This window comes from Nicotiana tabacum, chromosome 10 (genome assembly GCF_000715075.1).
Source record: "Nicotiana tabacum cultivar K326 chromosome 10, ASM71507v2, whole genome shotgun sequence".
Taxonomy (NCBI): Eukaryota; Viridiplantae; Streptophyta; class Magnoliopsida; order Solanales; family Solanaceae; genus Nicotiana; species Nicotiana tabacum.
The window spans coordinates 147,869,299-147,892,482 of NC_134089.1; the positions used below are offsets into that span (position 1 = coordinate 147,869,299).

At 39.2% G+C, this 23,184-nt stretch overlaps 1 pseudogene; it reads left to right on the forward strand.

The window, feature by feature from the left end:
- The window catches only part of LOC107818700 (sesquiterpene synthase 15b-like), a 48,253-nt pseudogene that overhangs the window by 16,559 nt on the left and 8,510 nt on the right, over positions 1-23,184 (forward strand).

Here is a 23,184-nt window from a genome sequence, read left to right on the forward strand (position 1 = left end):
TCGAGTTGTCTGCTCGAGTAAGCCAGTCTAGATACCTTCTCCAACAGGATCTAAACCTAGAAGAACAAGCCTCATGCCGGATATCCCTAGTAGGTTCGCTTTATTTGCATCACGTGCATTTGACTTAGCAAAACTCGGCACAGGGGCCGGGTCCGTATAAGACAGGTATCCTCTTTGAGACCATCATGTTCACGTATATGCTACTTGATACATCATTTGGAAGGCTTACTTTCATTGTCGACCGGTTTTTAAAAAAACATTAGTGTAATTATTAAAAATAAAAATAAAAAGAATAATTCTCCTAGTTTAGTGCAAATAAACCTTTTTTTTTAAAATATATTGTAGTAGTCTGGTGTGAGTTGTAAAGATTAATTTTCATTAAAAGAAAAAACAAAAGGGGAGAGTACCCTGTTTTACTAAATTACGTGGGTTTGATTCTCACCGGATGTGATATACGTAGGCAACCTTCATCGGGTTCAACCCAAAATTTTTTAAAAAAAGGGAGCATAAATTTTTTTTTTAAAAAGGCCTATTTTGGTCACCTTTTACTGTCTGGCCCTCATGTTCCAGCTGTTTTGCCAAGACAGTCTTAAAATCTTCCTGGGAAGTGCTGAAGGGCCATTTTTGTAAAAATAGTTACTTTATCCATATTTATTCACCTTTTACCATTTTGCCCTTATGTCTGGCCATTTTTGGAGAAGCAACTTTAAACCTTTCCGGAAAGATTATTTTTGCAAAAAGTAGCTATTTTTATCTGGTTATACTCATATTGCAAAAGGTCATTTTCGTAAAAATAATTTTTATTTATTTATTATTTTGTCTATTTTTATTGTTTTGTTCCTGTGTTTGGCTGTTTTTGCCGAGACATCCTTTATGCCTTCTATGGAAGTATTAAAGGGCCGTTTTTGTAATAATAGCCATTTTTTCGCTTTTATCATCTCAACTTTTGTGTCCGGTAATTTCAAAATATATATTGTAATTAAAAAAAATAGATCGAGTCCTAAATTGACCAAAAAATAAAATAAAATAATGAATGATCATAATTTGCATATAGTTTAGGTAAGTCCTAACCCTTTTTTTATCTTATTCTTAGGATCACCATGAGTTTTCCACAAAGAAGCAGTCAGAAAAGGGTAAGGGACGAGACAATTCCTATATTCTTGATCAGAGATAAGACCCCGAGTAGTCTCTGTAATTGGTGGGCTAGTTTTGCTACATGGGAACGGAATCGAGTATTTAAGCACCTCAAGTTCCTCACCAACCTCATGGGAATTAAGCCTAACAGAGATTTAATCGAGGCTCTAGTAGGTTTTTGGGACCCCGCGAACAATGTCTTCAGGTTCAAAGATTGTGAAATGACACCCACATTGGAAGAATTAGGTGGGTTCACCGGATTGGGGAGAGACCTTCGTGGGAAAAGGCCTGCTGCTCCGAGAAAAGTTGGTGTGAACAACTTTTTAAAGAAGTTATGCCTTCGTCAAATTCCAATGGTTTGCTTAAACGAAGATTGGGTTCCGTCGGAATATTTTTATGATAGATTTAGGGACGAGAAAGGGTTTGAGAACTTCTCGGGCACAAAATTCGTCAACCAGTTGAGTTACGATGCTTGGAGGGAGTTGAGAATCTTCGCGTCCATGATATCATTTCTAGGGATCATGGTCTTTCCGGAGCGTGGTGGGCACATCAGAATTCGATTGGTTGCGGTAGTCTCGTATTTGCAAAGTAGCGAGGATCATACCATTTTTCCCATGATTTTGGGAGATATTTTTCGGGCTTTGACCCGTTGTCAAGAAGGTGAAGATTACTTTGAGGGATGCAACATTCTGCTGCAGATGTGGTTCGTAGAGCACCTTTATCATCATCCAATAGTACTAAATTTCAATGATGATTGGCTGAATTACATTGGATGTCACCCAGACAGAGCTGCGAGTTGTAATCTTCCAGAAAGGGTGAGGGCTTGGCGGACATTACTTGGTTCATTGAGTGCTGATAAAATCACTTGGAACTATTACTGGTTCCCTTCTGCTAGGGTCATGCATATGTCGACGTATCGCCCATTCTTCATACTCATGGGTTTTAGGGGTTTCCAACCCTACGCGCCTTTACGCGTCATGCGCCAGTTAGGGAGAGAGCAAAAGAGGCCCCCGATTGAGGACATGCACCCGTTCATATGGGAATTCAAGGGAGAGGAACCTCCAAGGGAGTCATATGCACAGAAGATTTGGTTTGGTAGTTTATTTTCCGATTTAGACGAGATGGTAGCTAATCGTGAACGTGGGGAGGTAAGCCTCACATACCTTGAGTGGTTTCACAACCAGGCTATCCCCGAGAAAAGGACAGAGGGATCCATACGGAATGCAATTGATTGGGAGAGAGAGATCGAGGTCAGAGTTAGAGAAACCAGAAGGGAAGTGGCGCAAAAGTTCCAATCTCGTATTGACACTTTACAAGAAGATAAGGGCATTATTGAGACAGCCATTGACGTACAACAAGCTGATTTTGAGCGGGAAAAGGCTCAGTGGGCACAAGAGAAGCAAGCACTCAAAGCCCAAATTTGAAAGAAGAACATAGTCACAACCGCTCAGCGGCAAGAAGAGAAAGAAGCCCAGTTCAGGGTAGTCCGTGATCATGAACGTAGAGGTTTCGCTCCATTAATCCAAGGTCTGAGGGATCAGATAGGGGGAGTTGAGTCAAGCAAAGAGAGCCAGATCGCGGAGTTTGAAATAGAAGGACACCACTACCAAAAGGTTATCAATCAATTAGAAGCGGAGTCGCTAGAAGTTCGGCGCCAGAAAGATATGGCCTTGGACCGCGAGCGTGATGCGCTGGATCTAGCTGAGACCGGTGGTCGGCAAAATCAAGAGCTGCACGTGGCTCAGGAATACATTAAAGGAAAGATCCTCAAGGTAGCCACATATACCTCAAGAGCATGCAGGAGTTTCCAGGGCATGACGCCCGAGCGGTTTGCAGAAGTATCATTGAATGTTGCTTGTCATATATCTGCAGACTTGGAGAGGATATACTGCAATGTTGGGGGTCAGCCGCAGGAACAAGAGCCTTGATTACAGTAATGCTGGTGGATTCTACTACAGAGATCAAAGTCTTCTTTTAGTTATCAGTCCTTTTCATTATGCTTTTGTTGTTTCTAAGTCTATAAGAGTCTTTTGGTGTTGTTTTGACTTTTATTCTAAAAAGACTATTTGAGTCAGGTTTGGTCTCGTTTATCTTTATGTAACTCTTGATTTTTGAGTCTTGTATCAAAATATTATATCGAAAATCAATGAAAAAGTTTTTGATGTTTGTTTTGTAAAAAAAATAAAAACAAAATCAAGTGTCTTGCATATCTGAACTACGTAATGATCTGATTCATGCGGCGACATGATACGTAGGCAACCCACAAAAGGCTCGGTCAAGTATTCATTTTAAAATGGCTCTAAAGTAAGGGATCAAATAAGGCGAGTGAAGAAAAAGAATAATAAAAAAAAAAAGAAGAAGAAGGAAATAACAGTGTCAATAAGCAACAAGCTGATAGGCCGGAATGAAACATTGAAGCCTTCCAAAAGCATTTTAGAAATGGTGGCGATGTTAGGAGCATGACATATTACGTGTAATTCATATCTATAAAATGCCTAACCCTAACACGTTTGTTGTCTCTTAAACCAGTAAGTTTAAGGTGGTTGGTTTGTGGTAAATCTGGAAGCACATCATTACTTCACAAGATTTAAGGGACCAGTAGTAATGGATAACAGTGATGAAATCGAGTTGGTCAGTGACAATCCGCAGGGTCAGTCAGTTGAGCAAAAGTCTGAGGAGATAAGAAAATTGAGACAACAACTGTCAGATGTATATCAAGCTTGGGTTTCCGGTCGACCTCCACCCCAGGGTCCCTCAGAGGGAACTTACACCATACCCCAGGCTACTCAACCACCGCTCCATGCAACGAGCGACCCCATTCTACCACCAGGGTATGTGCCGAACTACAGCCTCCATGCTGCCCCCAGTACCTCTAATATGCGACCTCCAGTCGCACCGGTCAGGAACACCCCTCTCGTCGTGTCTGGCGCACCGGTATATACAATACCGCCACCACCTCCTGTGACGAGGCCAAATAATGAGCCACCATCTCATGCTTATGATGGACAATACTATTCTCCGAATATGGCTTTTGAGGCCTCGGCTCTATACAATCAGACTCCTCAATACGAATCACCAGTGGAAAATGAAATGCCTACCACGACGATTGAGCCAGATGAGATGGCCAGGAAAATGAAAAGTCTTGAACAAAATATAAAGAATATATAGGGACTAGGTGGTCACAAAAGTGTTTCATTCAGTTATCTATGCATGTTCCCTCATATCCATTTACCACGAGGGTTCAAACCCCAAAATTTGAGAAATATGATGGACACGGCGACCCTATCGCTCACTTGAAAAGGTACTGCAACCAGCTGAGGGGTGCAGGAGGAAAGGAAGAGCTGTTGATGGCATACTTTGGGGAAAGCCTTGTGGGGGTAGCTTCCGAATGGTTCATTGACCAAGATATCTCTCATTGGCATGTTTAGGATGACATGGCCTAGGCCTTCATCAAGCAATTCCAATACAACATTGATATTGCACCAGACCACAATTCCCTATCCAATATGAGGAAAAAGCCGACGGAAAGCTTTAGGGAGTACACCATCAAGTGGAGGGAGCAAGCGGCCAGAGTTAAGCCTCCCATGGATAATCATGAGTTGATCACTGTCTTTTTGGAGGCTCAAGAGCCTGATTATTTCCAAAACATGATGTCTGCAATGGGTAGGCCTTTTGCTGAAGCAATCAAGATAGGGGAAATGGTCGAAAATGGCCTAAAGACTGGCAGAATTGTAAGTCAGGCTGCTCTCAAAGCCACCACCCAAGCGATCCAAAATGGGTCGGGAAGTTTTGCAAATAGGAAAAAGAGAGATGAAGGTTCTATGATGACCTCAGGATCTAGGGAAGTTCAACGAGGGGCATCGCACCCTTATGTGCAAGTTCAGTAGGGGCGATCCAGCTACCCTCAACATTACTATCCCCCGCCAATTCCTCAATACTCTGTGGGCCCACCACAATATATAGTGTTCAATGCTCAATCATATGCCCGGCCTCCCAATCAGCAGGTACGGGCACCAGCTCCAAGGGCCCCCCGACCTCAGCAACAAAATTTTCGGGCACCCTACAATGCTCGTCCCAGGCAGGATTATGGTCGAAAGCAGAGGCCGACGGAAAAATTCACTCCATTGGTTGAATCATACTCTAGTCTATTCCAAAAGCTGAAGCAAATGGGCGTGATTGGACCCATCGCTTCCCACCACATGCATCCGAATTCACATGGATTTCAAGCAAATGCTAGATGTGAATATCATTCAGGTGCCCCGGGGCATAGCACCGATGACCGTTGGACTTTGAAAGGAGCCATAGAAAGACTCATTTCTAAAAAATTAATTGTAGTAACGAATGGAGAGGACCCTCCTAATGTGACAAATAACCCGTTTCCGGAACACAACGATGTTCATTTCGTGGGAATGATTGGCCGAGATCAGGAATACAAGCCGGTCGACCAAACAGAAATGACAGTGGGAGCAATTCAAGAAGGAACAAGTCTGGAAGTAAGACCAAGCCGAGATGTGCCGTTGATTGTGAAAGGCGCCCCGAACTCAGAAAAGGTAACTTTATTTGTTCCCAAGGTCTCGAGGTTAGAGGTTCTCTCCAATGTTCCAAGCCCAAGGTTGTATGTCCTTGGAGGCCACCCCGCAAGGCAGAATCGGGGCGGTACGAATGGCATAACAGAGCCAATCATAATCAAACCTGCCGTGCAACCCCATGTGACAAACACAAAAACTGTTCCTTGTAACTACAACAAAACTGTGATGACCTACAAAGGCAAGGAAATCATAGAGGAAGTGGGGGAAACTGGAGGTTTGACTCGATCAGGGAGGTATTATTCTCCAGAAGAGTTGATGAAGGCCAAGAAAATCAGAGGAGGCCAATTGCCAATAAAGAAGCCAGTCACTGAAGCAGAGGCAGAAGAGTTTTTGAAGAAAATGAAAGCTCAGGATTACTCAATCATTGACCAGCTAAGAAAGACTCCTGCCCAAATCTCTCTACTATCTCTGCTCATACATTCCAAAGAGCATGCTCGTGTACTAATCAAGGTCCTGAACGAGGCACATATCTCAGAGGAGACCACAGTGAATCAGTTAGAGAAGATGGCCAATAGATTTTTTGAGGTAAACAGAATCTCATTTACCGATGATGAACTTCCCGAGAAAGGAGTCGGGCACAATAGGGCTTTGAACTTGATGGTCAAATGTGAGGGGCATTATGTAAAAAGAGTCATGGTTGATGGAAGATCAAGTGTAGATGTATGCCCTCTCTCTACTTTGCAAATCATGAAGATCAATACAGATAGAATCCGACCCAGCAATGTTCGCATCCGGGATTTTGATGGCTCAGCGAGAGACACCATGGGGAAATCAACCTCACCATGACGATTGGGCCGGTGGACTTTGAGATTGTTTTCCAAGTAGTGGACATGGTCACTTCTTATAACTTTCTTCTTGGAAGGCCATGGATCCATACAGCCTGAGTTGTGCCATCCACCTTGCACCAGATGCTCAAATTCGAATATGACAAGCAAGAAATTATTGTTCACGGAGAAGACGAGTCTTCCATTTATAAAGACACATTAATCCCCTGTATTGAGGCCAAGAAAGGGTCTGAGTCCATTGTCTATCAGGCTTTTGAAGTGGTTGTTGTGGACCATGTCGAGGAAGGAAAGCCCATTCTGCATCCTCGTCTTTCCGCCACATCTGTAATGGTGGCTACAGTTATGATGAGAAAAGGTTATGAGCTAGGAAAAGGTTTGGGGGCATCATTGCAATAAATTTCAGAGCCTATTGCTCCGTTAGGCAACCAGGGTACTTTTGGCTTAGGCTTCAGGCCAACACAAGCAGACAAAAACAAATCCAAACACCGTAAAAAGAGTGGATGGGTCTTGCAACAGCCTATCCCTCATATTTTCTACACTTTTGTCAAGCCGCGACTCCGAGAGGGTCAAAATTCCTCGGTGCATGTAAACATTGATGAAATTTTCCATGGCCTCAGCGAGATGTTTTCTGAAATGAATATGATCCAGGCTGGTGAAGGAACTAGTCGTGCCGATGTGCAACTAATTGACCCAGACACCATGCTCACCAATTGGGAAGCAACTCATCTCCCCACAAAGAAGGAGTCTTGGTAATCTGCTTTTGCAGTTTTTTTTTGTATTTTGGGTTACTTTCAGGGTTGTAATCCAAATATCTCAGGATGATTGTTTTGTTTTGATGTTAACCCTTCTATCCTTTCGAATTCAATAAAGTGCAGTTCAGTTTCCTATTAAGTTTCCTATCTTTTCCTTTTCCTAATTCCTGTCATTTTATTTTCATTTCAGTTTTGTTAATGTTGGCTTTAATAACATGACATGCATGCGAAATTCATGCCCGAATCTTGAAAAGCTGTCTAATATCAAAATAACGCATCAAGAGGTTGAATATGAGGAAGATGAGATTATTGAGGAAATAAAAAGAGAGTTGGAACAATTTGAAAACAAGCCTAAGCCAAACCTCAATGAAATTGAGACGATTAATATCGGAAGTCCTGAAGAAGTTAGAGAAATGAAGATAAGCATTAACACTGAACAAAAAACCAGAGATATCTTGATTTAACTTTTATTTGAATACAGAGATGTGTTTGCTTGGTCTTATGATGATATGTCGGGTTTAAGTGCTGATCTGGTGGTTCATAAGCTTCCTACATATCCTGGTTTTCCGCCAGTCCAACAAAAGCAACGAAAATTTAAAATAGACATGAGCGACAAAATCAAAGAAGAAATAATGAAGCAACTAAGCGCCAATATGGTCAGAGCTATCTGATACACCACCTGGGTGGCAAATGTTGTGCCCGTGCTAAAGAAGGATGGAAAAACCAGAGTTTGTGTCGACTATAGGGACCTGAACAAAACAAGTCTAAGGGATAATTTTCCTTTGCCAAACATCCACATTCTTGTAGATAATTGCGCAAAGCATGAGATCCAATCATTTGTGGATTGCTATGCTGGCTACCACCGAATTCTAATGGATGAGGATGATGCAGAAAAGACCGCTTTCACCACGCCATGGGGTACTTATTGTTACAGGCTCATGCCATTCGGTTTAAAGAATGTAGGGGCAACTTACATGAGGGCCATGACCACCATTTTTCACGACATGATGCACAAAGAGTTTGAAGTATATGTCGACGATGTCATCATAAAATCAAAGACACAAGCCGATCACATGTGTGATTGGAAAAAGTTCTTCGAACGACTTCATAGGTATGACCTTAAACTTAATCCAGCCAAGTGTGCATTTGGGGTCCCATCTGGGAAACTCCTCGGTTTTATAGTCAGCTGGAGAGGCATCGAATTGGATCCATCTAAGATAAAGTCCATTCGAGATCTGCCACCCCCGAAGAACAAAAAAGAGGTCATGAGTTTGCTCGGGAGGTTGAACTACATTAGTAGGTTTATTGCTCAGCTCACAACCACGTGCGAACCCATCTTTACTTTGCTGAAAAAGGATGCCGCTGTCAGATGGACAGACGATTGCCAAAAGGCTTTTGACAGGATCAAAGATTATCTGTCAAAACCCCCTGTACTGGTCCCACCTGAACCTGGTAGGCCTTTGTTTTTATATCTATCAGTGATGAATAATTCCTTTGGATGCGTTCTGGGGCAACATGATGCAACAGGCAGAAAGGAACATGCAATATATTATTTGAGCAAGAAGTTCACCGATTATGAGGTTAAGTACACCCTTTTAGAAAGGACATGTTGTGCCTTGACTTGGGTGGCTCAAAAGTTGAGACATTAACTTTTGGCCTACACTACTTACCTCATATCCAGAATGGATCCCTTGAAGTACATCTTCCAAAAGCTAATGCCCACTGGCAGGCTCGCAAAATGGCAAATCCTGCTCACAGAGTTTGACATCGTCTATGTCACTCGCACCGCGATGAAAGCACAGGCTTTGGCAGATCATTTGGCAGAGAATCCAGTTGATAATGAGTACATTCCACTTAGCACATACTTCCTAGACGAAGAGGTCAACTCGATAGAGGAAGTGGTCCCAGACGATCACCCTATATGGAAAATGTATTTTGATGGGGCTGTCAATATCAAAGGAGTTGGGATCGGGGCAATCCTCATCTCACCTATTGGACACCATTACCTTGAGATGGCCCGACTTCGGTTCTTCTATACTAATAATACAACAGAATATGAAGCTTGTATCATGGGTTTGAAAATGGCCATCGATCTGGATGTGTGTGAACTATTAGTTATGGGAGATTCTGACTTGCTTATCAGGCAAGCCCAAGGCGAATGGGAGACTCGAGACATCAAACTTATTCCGTACAGACAATGTGTGCGAGACTTGAGCAAAATATTCAAATCTATCGAGTTCAGGTACATTCCCTGGTTTCACAACGAGCTAGTCGATGCATTGGCTACTCTAGCCTCGATGCTCCCTTATCCAGGCAACACTCATATTGATCCACTAGAAATCCAAGTTCGGAATCAACACGGTTACTATAATACAATCGAGACAGAACCAGATGGTGAACCATGGTATCATGACATAAAATGATTCCTGAAAACAAGAGAATATCCAGAGTATGCCAAAGGAGATCAAAAAAGAACTATAAGGCGACTCACCAGTGGTTTCTTCCTGAATGGGGAAATTCTGTACAAGAGTACCCCAAATTTAAACTTGTTGAGATGCATAGATGCTACAGAAGTAGAGCGGATCATGAGTGAAGTGCATTCAGGGGTATGCGGACCTCACATGAATGGATATGTTTTGGCGAAGAAGATTCTACGGGCAGGGTATTACTGGCTTACCATGGAGCGAGATTGTTTCAGATTTGTTTGCAAATGTCACCAGTGCTAGATTCACGGTGACCTGATTCACTCGCCTCCTTCGGATTTGCATCCCATGTCCTCTCCTTGGCCTTTCGTTGCTTGGGGAATGGATGTTATTGGGCCGATCGAGCCAAAGGCTTCAAATAGGCATATATTCATTTTGGTTGCAATTGATTACTTCACCAAGTGGGTGGAAGCCGTCACTTTCAAAGTAGTCACCAAGAAAGTAGTGGTAGACTTTGTTCACTCCAACATCATTTGTTGCTTTGGTATCCCAAAGACCATTATCACTGACAATGCAGCCAATCTAAATAGTCATTTGATGAAGGAGGTATGCGAACAATTTAAAATCATGCATTGCCATTCTACCCCTTACCGGCCAAAAACCAATGGAGCAGTTGAAGCGGCAAACAAGAACATCAAGAAGATTCTTAGGAAGATGATCCAAGGTTCCAAGCAATGGCATGAAATGTTGCCTTTTGCTCTTTTGGGATACCGTACGACTGTTCGCACATCTATTGGCGCAACTCCGTATCTACTTGTATACGGAACTGAAGCTGCAATACCCGCTGAAGTCGAAATTCCCTCTCTCCGAATTATGTGGAATCAGAGATTGAAGACACTGAGTGGGTCAAGACCCGATTAGAACAACTGATGTTGATCGATGAAAAACGGCTAGCAGCAGTGTGTTTCGGCCAATTATACCAACAAAGAATGGCACGCGCTTACAATAAGAAAGTGCGCTAAGGCAGTTTGAGGTAGGCCAGCTAATTTTGAAACGCATCCTTCCGCACCAGGTAGAAGCTAAAGGAAAGTTTGCCCCGAACTAGAAAGGACCCTATATCATCAAGAAAGTGTTACCAAAAGGGGCCTTGCACTTGGTAGATGTAGAAGGACAGGTACCAGACATGACTATTAACGCAGATGCAGTCAAAAGATATTATGTCGGATATATATCCATTGTAGAATTTTCACGCATTGATTTTCTCATATTGAAGTGACAAAGGCTATCATTTGCTCGCTATTCCAAATAGGTGTCACCCTTTTTGTTAATCCTTTGAGCCGTATTTGTCTTTCTTGTTTCTCACTTCTTGGAACTTGTGTACTTGTAAAAAAAAACAACAACAACAACAAATCTCTGAGTCATTGAACTACGTCCGACCTGATTCCGAAAGGATACGTAGGCAGCCTTACCCTGGGTTCGGTCCCATCAGAACAAAAAATCCATATTCCCAATACTCCAAAACTGGGGTAGAAGTTTGTTTTATTTCACGGTTTTTTCTGTAAAAATGATTCCAAAAGTTGTAATTCAGTTCAAGGTTCATTTCGCCTTTTTATCTTTCAAGAACTTCTGATCGATGTTTTTTAAGAATGATTGAAGTCCCCATGCCAAAGGCATTGGATAACCTCCCGCATATAGTATCTTAGTAAAAAAAATAAAATAAAAGAGTCTTATCAGTGAAAACCCGTACGGACACTATAAGGCGATAATGAGTAGAGAAATGAGAGAGTCTTATTGGTGAAAACCCAGATAGGCACCATAAGGTGACAGTTAGTAGAGAAATGAGAGAGGTTAGTTAGCGAAAACCTGCAATGGGCGCTACTAGCCGAATAAGGGTCTTTGATTCTCCGGCATGAGCACAACCAAGACAAATTCAAGATGAACATTTGCGGCGGATTTTGAGAATTAGACAGCTCAGACAGATCAGGCATCCAGTCCAAAATGCATGTCATGATTCATTAAAGTCGGCACATTCCTCTAGATAAGTCTCCCTATTCCTTTCTCGAAAAGGACACCTTTTGTTTATGCACAGTTCTTTTTCGCTTCCAATTATTATTCTGTTTTTACCCATAATTTTTCTTTGAGTCCCCTTCGGTCTAATCCTGCATCAAAATCGAAGCAAAAAAAGGGCTGCAAAATTGGCTACAGTTTCCCCGTGATGTCGAGCACAATTTAGGGCATATATGGCATTGACAAAGGCACGAATCCATCTCTGATCTCATTCGATAAGACAAACAAAGTGTCTAAAAAAAGAGCTGAAAAGGTCGCCTAAGCAAGACCTGCTTTATGAGAAAAGTTGATGAGCACTACGGACACAAACTGATACTGGGGTAAGACAACTGAGTTTGATTTTAGAGAAAAATGCATTGCCTTAGAGACAAGGGTAGCGGTACCATGGACATCTGGGTATGAAACAGTTGGGGGCAATATTGTGAAGCCAAGGTCTCTAGAAAATGATACAGAGCGGCACAACATATCGGTACCACGCTGAAAGAATCGGTTCTTCGTCGGTAGTGGTCGTAAATCAAGCTACTCAGGGCATCAAGGCCACAAACCAACCACCACTTTAAAAACTCACAAGTTTTTCTTTGTTTAAAGCATGAACAAAGGAGTGCAAAATGTCGGTCCTAAGTGAACGAATGTCACCAAACGTAAGATCCTTAAAATCTCCATTTTTCTTTTATTATCAGCATGCATCACTATTGTTCACACCTCCTATTTCTGAAGCTTAACTCAGGTAGAATCATTTCGCCTAGGGGGATCCAGCTCATAGTTTTTGGGTAGAAGTACTCTTCACTCAGGGTGTTTTCTGAAGCTTAACTCAGGTAGAACCGTTTTGCCTAAGGGGATCCAGCTCATAGTTTCCGGGTAGAAGTACTCTTCACTCATGGTGTTTTACGTAGCTTAACCCAGGTAGAACTATTTCTCCTATGGGGATTCAGCTCATAGTTTCCGGGTAGAAGTACTCTTCGCTCAGAGTGTTTTCTGAAACTTAACTCAGGTAGAACCGTTTCGCCTAGGGGGATCCAGCTCATAGTTTCCGGGTAGAAGTACTCTTCACTCAGGGTGTTTTATGTAGCTTAACCCAGGTAGAACCATTTCTCCTATGGGGATTCAGCTCATAGTTTCCGGGTAGAAGTACTCTTCGCTCAGGGTGTTTTACGTAGCTTAACCCAGGTAGAACCGTTTCGCCTAAGGGGATCTAGTTCGTAGTTCCGGGTAGAAGTAATCTTTGCTCAGGTTGTTTAAATACAGTTTAACTCAGATCGAACCGTTTCGCCTAGAGGGATTCAACACTTTATCGATAATACATGGTGCTAACACCCGATTCTATTTCCTTCCAGTAAGAAAGGGTACCAGCCTATGATTACATTTCCTTTCAGTTGCACAAGGTACCGATCCCTGGTTAAACTATCCTTCGTTACCAAATTTTATCTCTTTCAACTAGTTTATACTACTGTTTCTATCTGCCTTTTCAATAAATTAGATAATTTACAGATTTCTCTAATAACTCACAGAATTTTCCTAGTGCCAGGCAGAAAAATTTTGTTCGTTTTTGTTTGTCTTTGATGGCTTTGCAGGCTCTGCCGTATAGCACAAGTGATGATTAAAGCTTGCAGTTTCAGTTTCTCATCAGAAGAAAGAAATCCTTCGATCACAAGATAGTCGGAGTTTAGCTTTGATAATGTGTCAGCAGCCCAGCTTCTCAAGATTCATCTTCTCAAATTCTGATCCAGAAAGCAAGCCATCGAGATTGAGTCATAATCTTTTCTTTAAAAGAATTAAGATCCAATCTAAGGTCAACACAAGCGAGCAAGTCAAGAATCAAGATTTGACTCTAGCAGACACGTGGATAAGAATTTTTGTAATCTTAGTTTGCAGACAAATGTAGTGCTCTTCTCTTTTTCTTTTGATGTAAGAAGCAGTAACGGTAAGAGTAACAACAACAGCAGCAGCAACACAGTCTTAACTTCAGTGTCTGGTAGTCCCACCTACCAAATTTTTCCAGAACTACACTGACCTGATTCCTTTATAGCCAAGGATATGTAAGCAACCTCAGAAGCAAGGTTCGGTCACCACCTTTTTCAAAATGCTTCCACTAAAGTGAATGTGAGCAAAAAATTATCCATGGCATTTATTTGTCTTTGCACGAAAACTCTTCATGTTCTCGAGCAAAGAGGGGCAGTTGTAAATGCCTAATTTTCGCCTTATATATATATATATAACATGTATGTGTGTGTGTGTGTTTGTTCTTATTTGTGTATGTATAGGTTTTAAGAGTTGAGTAATGGTTTGATAAATGAGGTGGGGTTTGGACTAGTGTAATTTAATTAAAATTATGCCAAAATTGGCCCAAAATTTGAGCCCAAAGAGCCCAAACCCGGTCCAAAAGGGGGCTTCCAAGAAGAGCTTAAAACGATGTAGTTTTGTCTTGAAACTACGTCGTTTTGGTTAAGTGACAAGATTCAATCTTATCCACCCATCTTGATTTAATCCAACAGTCCTAGTTTGATCTTCATCCTAGGTATTTAAAGCCTAAAATATCCAAAAAATTTCCCCATTTCCCCCTTATTTCCTCTCTCTTCTTTCCCTCTCCTTCTTCTCTCTTCTCTCTCTCTTCACTCTCTCTACACCACCCCAGCTCCGCCCACCGCCGCCTGCTGGAAATCGCCGCCACCGGCGGACCACCTCCAAACACCTCCAAATTCACACCACGTAATCTCCACAACTTCCTCTTTCCATATCTCCAAACCAAATCCTAAAAAAATCCCTCAAACTCCTTGAATCTTAGATCTAGGAAAACTTTCCCGTCATTTTTTTGCCCAAATTCTTGAAGCTCCAACTACTACCACCCCAAAATACCTACATCAATGGATAGAGCTCCTCAAGACCTAGCTATTGATGTCAATTCTACCCTAAAAATCCGGCGACCAAAATCCAGCCTAATTCCGGCGATCTCCCGGAACACCCTCTTTGGCATACCACCATTTTTTCGGCCTTTTGATGTGTAAAATGGTAAAATACTATTCTTTTTCATGGCTGATTTTTTTATTTTTATTATTAATTTTTAGATTTTATTTTTGTCTATTATTAATTATTTTAGCATTAGTTTTTGAAGTTTGAAATGTTAATTTTTCTGTTTTTGCACTTGTTGAAGTAGTAAAATAGTTTTGTATTGATAAAAGTGAGGTAATGAAAATACTTAAGAGTATATGGTACTTGTTTGGTTGTTTGTTTACTGCTTCAAGACTCTTTGAGTACAACACTCAAAAGTCAAATTGTTAGGTAAGAAAATGTAGACCTTTGGACATTATTTGAATAAAGTCTATTTTTGAATAGTGAAGAGCAGATTTTGTTTGAAATACTTGACAAGATTTGAACTAGAAAGTCTTGCTTTTTGAATTTAAGAGCAGATTTTGTAGAAAAATCTGTCAAAAAGATTGATTTTTAATTTTTTGAAATAGCTGGTTGTTTTGATATATAGAGGGGACTCCATCACACTTCCAGGGGCATTTTTTATAATTGCTTTGTCACAAAAACAAAAAAAAATTCAGCAGTTGAACACATGAAAAGTAAGCTGAAATGGTGAGCTTTGGGAGTGAATCTTAGAGTGCAAACTTTTAAAAAAGTATAAGTCCTCTTTAGAGTTCGCTTCTGGGTTCCCTCTCTAAGTTTTCGGGTTGTTTTAACACGGATTTGCTGTTGGTTTTGTTGTTGTTTTTATGCTGCTTTAGTTGCTGAACTACTGTTTATTCTTTTGCTACCAGATAATCCTTTAAGACTCGTAATGTACGTATTTTCAGCAATGGGAACAACTTGAACATGCTGCACCATTTAAATATGTTTGATGTGATGAATAGTTTGACAACAAAAGAACTTGTATGTTATTGTTATGTATCAAGCATGTGATAATGTGAATATAGTCCTTCATAATACTTGAATATTGAGTTGTAAGTTTTTGAATGTGATATGTAAGTCGTTTATGGATTTTTAAGCATATTTTCAAGCTATTATATCCGAGTAACAATGCTAAGTATGTCATGAATGACTTTAGGTGTATAACACATAGCATGAGTTCGTTTTAGTTGCTGAAATTTCACTGCCAACATATGCTTCTAGGAATGCTGTGATAATATCTTTGTGAATCTGGTCATTTTGCCGGATTTGCAAAAATGGATATTTTTGTAAAGTGGGCGTTTATACAATTGTGACTATGTAGTTAATGGTCATGAACTCAAACTAAGTAAAGAGCTAAGATTGTATCAACTTTGGGCCTTATTGAATCAAAGATAAAAGTTGGTCCATTTACCTTTAAACAACAAAATTACCTTTTTTCTTCTATATAGCATTGGGACAATTGAAATTCATTTCTTGGCCCATTTTAATAATAAATTCCAGCAGCCCAAAAGCTCCATACAAGCTGACCCATTTTTTTTAACAAGAAGTTGGCTCATTTCTTTTAAAATAGATAAAGTTGGTCCAACATTTATTTGCATAATTTTTCCCAACTATAAAGCTCGAAAAAATAATAATAATATCAGATTTTTCTACTATTTTAATTAACTAGTTTTTCTTTAATTAATTTAAACGTTAGGCAAATAGTAGGTGCGTTTTAACTTCACGGACTCACTTGTGTAGCGTGACGCTTAACTTTTAATAAGTTAATTCATCAATTTCATTTCATATTTAATAGTTTTAATTAATTTATAAACCTTTTGTCATAATCACGGATTCGCTTGCGTAGCGTGGTAGTGACATTTAATAAATTTTCTAAAAAAAGAGGGTTAATGTTTCCTCCAACACAATTGCAGCAATTTTTCAAAAGTAAATAACGTGCTAACAATCGTCTGTCATGACTGCGGATTCGCTTGCGTAGCGCCGTTATGACTAAATAATAAATTTCGTCGATCACGCATTCGCTTGCGTAGTGTGGTTATGACATCTTATTATTCAAAAATATTCTTTAATTTTTTCTAATAATCAAGAGATAAAAGAGGATAGGTAAAACATGAAAATAATATAAATCACAGTTTGTCCAATTAATTCAAGCCAAGTTTAAGTCAATAAAGCGACCGTGCTAGAACCACGGGATTCGGGGAATGCCTTATACCTTCTCCCCGGTCAACAGAATTCCTTACCCGAACTTTATTTTCGCGGACCGATTAAAATAGAGTCAAACCTTCCTTTGACTAGGGATCCAAATAAATAGTGACTTGGAACACCGAAAAAATCAATTCTAAGTGGCGACTCTGAACAATAAAATAATCTCTATTCAAATTTTGTTACTTTAATTGGAAAAACTCTTTGGCCCATACACATATTATTATTATTATTATTTTGAGGGGTAGAAAAGGGGTGTGACAGCTCCTTCATAAATAAGTATAATTGTAGTAAAAGAGTAAAAGTCTCATAATTTTGGGAGACATAAAGCTAAGAAATAAAGAGCATTAGAAAGTGAAGATATAAATTTCGGTTATTCATTTTCAAAAAAAAAAAATATTCAAATGACATTTATCTTCACGATGTTCTCACTCAAATAGTAAAAATGCAATATTATGACTCGATAGTTTAGTTAATCTAAATCTTCATATTTATATATATGAATAGAACTTTTATCATTCATTTGTTAAATTATTTTGTGGGTCAATTAGAAAATTTGACATATGATTTACGTAGTAACTCCCGAACGCTGAGGATAGGCGTGTTCAGGATGCACAATTAGACATTTGAGGCGTAAGCCTCACAAAACTAAGCCTCGCACATGAGTCACTACAACAAGTGTGTCGCCCAAGAATGAGTCATGGATGAGTCCCAAAAAGACTTTTAAGATATTAAGCGACAATCGAATAACTCATCTATTCAGAGGATAAATATCACAATATTTTTAAAATATAACAATATAAATATTGTTGTTTTGATCTAAACAAAGAATAATTTCACAATTAAAAAATACAAAAAATTTCAACATTAGATGTACATGTTCGTAATTATCGGTTGATAATATGATTTAAAGTAAAACTCATTTTTTTAAATTTGTATCAAATGTCATAACTTTTATGATATTTTGTTCAAACATCGTGTTTTTATTATATTGTATATCAAATATCATTATTTTTTTTACATTTGTATCAAATGCCGTTATTTTATTGACATCTTATATCAAATGTTATTATTTGCAACATTTAGTATCAAATGTTGTAGTTTTTACGACATTTCTTGATAAATGTTACAGTTTTTACGACATTTCTTCATAAATGTTGTTGTTTATATGATATTTTGCATCAAATGCCATTTTTTACAACATTTAGTATCAAATGCCACTATTTTTATGACATTTTATATCAAATGTCGTAATTTTGACAATATTTCTTCATTAATGCCGTTGTTATTACGTCATTTTGTATCAAATGTCGGATTTTGATGACACTTAGTATCAAATATCATTTTTTCACTGACATTTTGTATCAAGTGTCATAGTTTTTATGACATTTGTTCATAAATGACTGAATTTCAACTTTTCTCGACATTTATTTTAAATGTCACTAAATAAATGTTGTCGTATCCTCACTTTCTTGTAGTGATCTTGTTGCTCTACGGTTTCGATTGCTTAGGCAACACGGTTATTATGTCTCATCTGGTATGCAATTGTTACTCGAGTTTTTGCTGAAAAAAGTTTAAGTTATAGACACTGACTACATAAAATATGATGAAGCAGATGTTTTTAGGAAGTTTGCTGATGACCGAGGAAATTACAACAAAACATTGGTTAACGACGTGCAAGGATTGTTGAGCTTGTTTGAGGCAGCACAATTCAGAGTACACGGTGAAGAAATACTGGACAAAGCAGATAATTTCACCACCACTCATTTGAAGCTAATGTTGCCTACATTGAGCAATTCTCTCGCAATGCAAGTCAGGAATGCACTAGAGTACCCAATCAATTATACTATATCGACGGTAGCAACGAGGAAATACATATCGTTTTACCAAGCAGATAAATCATGTGATGAAGTGTTACTAAATTTCGCAAAATTGGACTTCAACATATTGCAGAAAAAGCATAAGAGGGAACTATGTGATATCACAAGGTAATTTACACGATAGACAATCGCTAATTAACATCACAACATTGAACTATTTTTAAAAGAATACATCAATTTTCAGATCAAACTTTACATTTTTTAGGTGGTGGAAAGAATTGGACTTGGCAAAAGCATTACCTTTTGCAAGAGACATAATAGTCGAGTTAGTATAGGTTTTCCAGAAACATACTTACCAAAATGTTATGCTTCCTTCTGTTACTGACGATATCTATGACATCTATGGAACACTAGATGAACTTACTCGCCTCACGAGTGCAATAGAAAGGTAGTAAAAAAAATTGTTTGTAACATGAATTATAGCTTAATGCTTTAGTTTTGTCATGTAATAACTTGTACAGTAAGTAAGTATTTTACTAATAACCTTCTAGATTTTTACAGTGAAGTGGAGAAAGAATTGGCAAGTGATAACAAGTCATTTCGACTCAACTATTCTATAGCTGCGGTAACTAAGTGAGGATCAATTACTTAGCTAATCAGTAAATTAAACTTTTTAAGGATAATTCATGAGTTGTTCCTTTCAGAAGAAAAAGTTGGTGAGGGCTTATTTTCAAGAGGCCGAATGGTATCATGGGAATAAAGTCCCAACAATGGAACAGTATGTGAAGAATGGAATTCGATCTAGCACTATCCCATATCTTACGGCTGCCTCTTGGTTAGTCATGGGAAATGAAGCAACAAAGGAGGCATACGATTGGATTGCAAGTGAACCTCCAGTTCTCGTTGCTTCCTCTATAATTGCTAGTTTATCGAATGATATTGTTTCACATGAGGTATATTATAATTAGGAAATAAGTTTTGAATTTTGATTATCGAATGATATTGTTTCACATGAGGTATATTATAATTAGGAAATAAGTTTAGAATTTTTTTTTAGTTCAACCTTGAATATTACACCCTTTGTTTCAATTTAGATTATGTACTCTAACACATCCTAACGGTAACAAAATCCCCAATTCACATTGCTTTCTTTTCCCACGCGCCACCCATGGAGAGGGCGTCTGGCCCTATTCCGGCGCATCCGGAACAACCACCCGATCCCTCAGGCATAGCGTTGAGATCCCAGGATATACCCCCACCCAAAACTAACTATCTGAATGCAGTTGCTGGATCATCACTGGGTTCCAGCCGCCATCGAGAATCTGTAAGGCAGAGATTACAACCCATAATGGTATGCCGGCGGTCATATTTGATGCGGAGGACTACTATGGTATTATGGCAGAAGAATGCAAATATACTATCAATGGCCGATTTCTAAAAACACGACCCCAAATTGAAACCATACGGGCTGTAGTCAAGGAAACCATCCCAATCAAAGGCTCGATTAAAGTCGGAGTCTATGACAACAAGAATGTCTTCATCGATGTTTACAACGAAGAGGACTTCAAGACGGTCTACTTTAAACATGTTATTGAAATTGATGGTCAGCCTATGTGGTTAAGCAGATGGACTCCCGACTTCACTCCGGAGGAAGATAGCCCTCTAACTCCGGTATGGGTTCTACTGCCGAAACTCCCATTTCATTTACATACTTGGCATTACGTGAAACAAATACTGAGCCCAATTGGAACTCCAATGGCAATGGATGTCGCTACTAAAGGAAAAACTAGACCAAGCATGGCAAAAGTCCGAGTAGAAATCGACCTAACTAAACCACGATTAAATCATGTATTTGTTGGTCAAAGGAAATCGACTAATCCGCTTCAGGGATATGAACAAAAAATTGAGTATGAAGGAGTACCTAAATATTGTATGCATTGTAGACTACAAGGTCATTCAATCAACCAATGTAGAAGACTGGAAAAGGAGAACAGTGAGACAAATGAGACATTGAAAGACAATATTGTACACCCCCAAACAAATCAGACTAAAGAACAACTGATTCCAAAGGAGATACAAGCAGAGGATCGACAAAGGGGCAGAGATTTTAAAAAGAACAAATATATGGACAGCAACCCAAAAAGAGGAAAGAGTGCTCCTCCAAAACAAGCTTATAAACCAACTGGAGCGATCTTTGGGGTTGATAAACCTCTACCTAATGTCGGGAATATCAAAAGTACGAACTCCAATGTTGTGAGGATAGAAGAACCAAACAAGAACCAAGCAAAAAAGACTACAAAGGATAAAAGAAAAGATACAAATATAGCATCCTGTAGTACCTCTCAAATAATAGTTCAAGATGAAGCTATCCAGAAAAACTTGAATATAGAAAGAAGCGGAATAGTTATTCCCATTGAAGATCCTAAAGCTCTTCAAGTCATCCTATTTCGAGATGATGAAATGAGACAAGAAGAGGAGAGACAATGGTGTGCTCAGAAACAAAAGACTACAAAGATGCAGAAACAAAGGGAGATACATCAGAATACTACCGAGAAAGAATTAGCTATTCATAATAAGTTTGATTCTCTCAGGAAGGATAACGCCATACAGAGCAAAATAGTTGTAGAGGTGCAAGAACAGAATAATAATGAGGAGAACCTGGACAAGTCTCAGAATGATAAAGAGCCTCCTGATGAGTGGGAAGATGCAGCTAGTACAGAAGAGGAGGAAACAACAGATGAAGCGTCATCAGAGGAGGAAACTACAGATGAAGAAACTGAAGTGTTGCATCAAATTGTTGGAGGAAAGAAGAAAGATATTAATGAAGTCCAAGGCCTAACTGGTATTACTAATTTAATGGAGGGAATACCTTCCGGGGGCAAATCAAAAAGAAAAAAAAGTGGAAAAGCTAGAGAATCTCCTATAACTAGGGGCCAAAAAAGAAACTCACAAACAACCCTTAATATTCTGAATAAGTTGCTTAATTGGAATATAAGGGGTATGAAATCCCAAGCTGCTACAGAAAGATTAATCTACATGGTTAAGCTTCATAAAATCTCTTTAGTTGCTATACAGGAACCATTTATGCAAGAAACTACTATTGACTTTTATAAAAATATTTTGGGTATGCAAGGCTGTTTTGCAAACTCTAGCAATAAGATTTGGGTTTTCTGTGGTGACTTCAATATCATCATTAATGCAGAAGAAAAGCTGGGAGGTGTTCCACATAGATTTGGTAAAAGTCTTCCTTTCATCGAATGTCTGAATGATTGTGGTTTAATGGATATGGGATACTCAGGGCACGCATTTACTTGGTGTAATGAAAGAAAAAGGCAGGATATCATATGGAAAAGGCTGGATAGAATGGTCTCTAATAATGAGCGGGATATATACTTCTCTAAAACATCAGTTCAGCACTTGACAAGATTAAGCTCTGACCATTGTCCAATTCTCATCACTATCGAAAAGGATGATGGGAACTACATCAAATATTTTAAGTTCTTAAATTTTGGGTGGATCGAGATGACTTCAGAGATATTGTTAAACAACAATGGGAGGCTGATATTTCGGGTAACATCTTTTGGATTGTTCATCAGAAACTGAAGAAGACTGGTAGAGCCCTTAGTGAGTGGTGTAGAAACAAAATTGGGAATATCTTTGTTAACATTCAACTACTAGAAAACAAAGGGGATGAATGTGAGACTAATTTTATGAATTCTCTGAACCAAGAAGATAGAATGAACCTCAATAAAGCCAAGGCCGAATTATTGATCCATCACAAGATGGTTGACACCTTTTGGAGACAAAAAGCTAACCTCAAATGGCAACTTGAAGGTGACGAGAACACCAAATTTTTTCATAGCGTGGTCAGAGGTAAAGGAAGAGATTGTATATACATAGAATTAAGGTTGACGACCAGTGGATACAAGGAGATGATAATATTGGGCAAGCTGCTGTAGACTTCTACCAACAACTCTTCAACCAAGACAACAATGAGATTGATATGAGTATCATGGATGTCATACCAAATGTTGTTACAACAGTAGACAATGAGATGTTGTTAGCAGAACCATCTCCGGAAGAAGTTAAGAAGTCTGTTTTTTATATAAATCCAAATAGTACTGCAGGCCCTGATGGTTTCAATAGTGTGTTCTTTCAGAAAACATGGGAGATTGTCGGTGATGATATAGTTCATCTGGTGAGAGCTGTTTTTAATGGAGAGCAAATGCCTAGATTCTTCACTAACACTTGTTTAATCCTAATTCCAAAAATTGAAGCGCCCCAGTACTTCTCTGAATTCAGACCTATTAGCCTTAGTAATGTTTCCCAGAAGATAGTTTCTAAAGTGATAAATGCGAGGTTATCTAAGCTACTCCCCAGAATTATTTCTCAAAACCAAAGCAGTTTCATTAAGGGGAGAGCAATTGGGGAAAATGTTCTTCTTGCGCAAGAGATTATACATTATATGAGAAAACCTAATAAGGGAGGTAATATCCTGATTAAGTTAGACATGAACAAAGCCT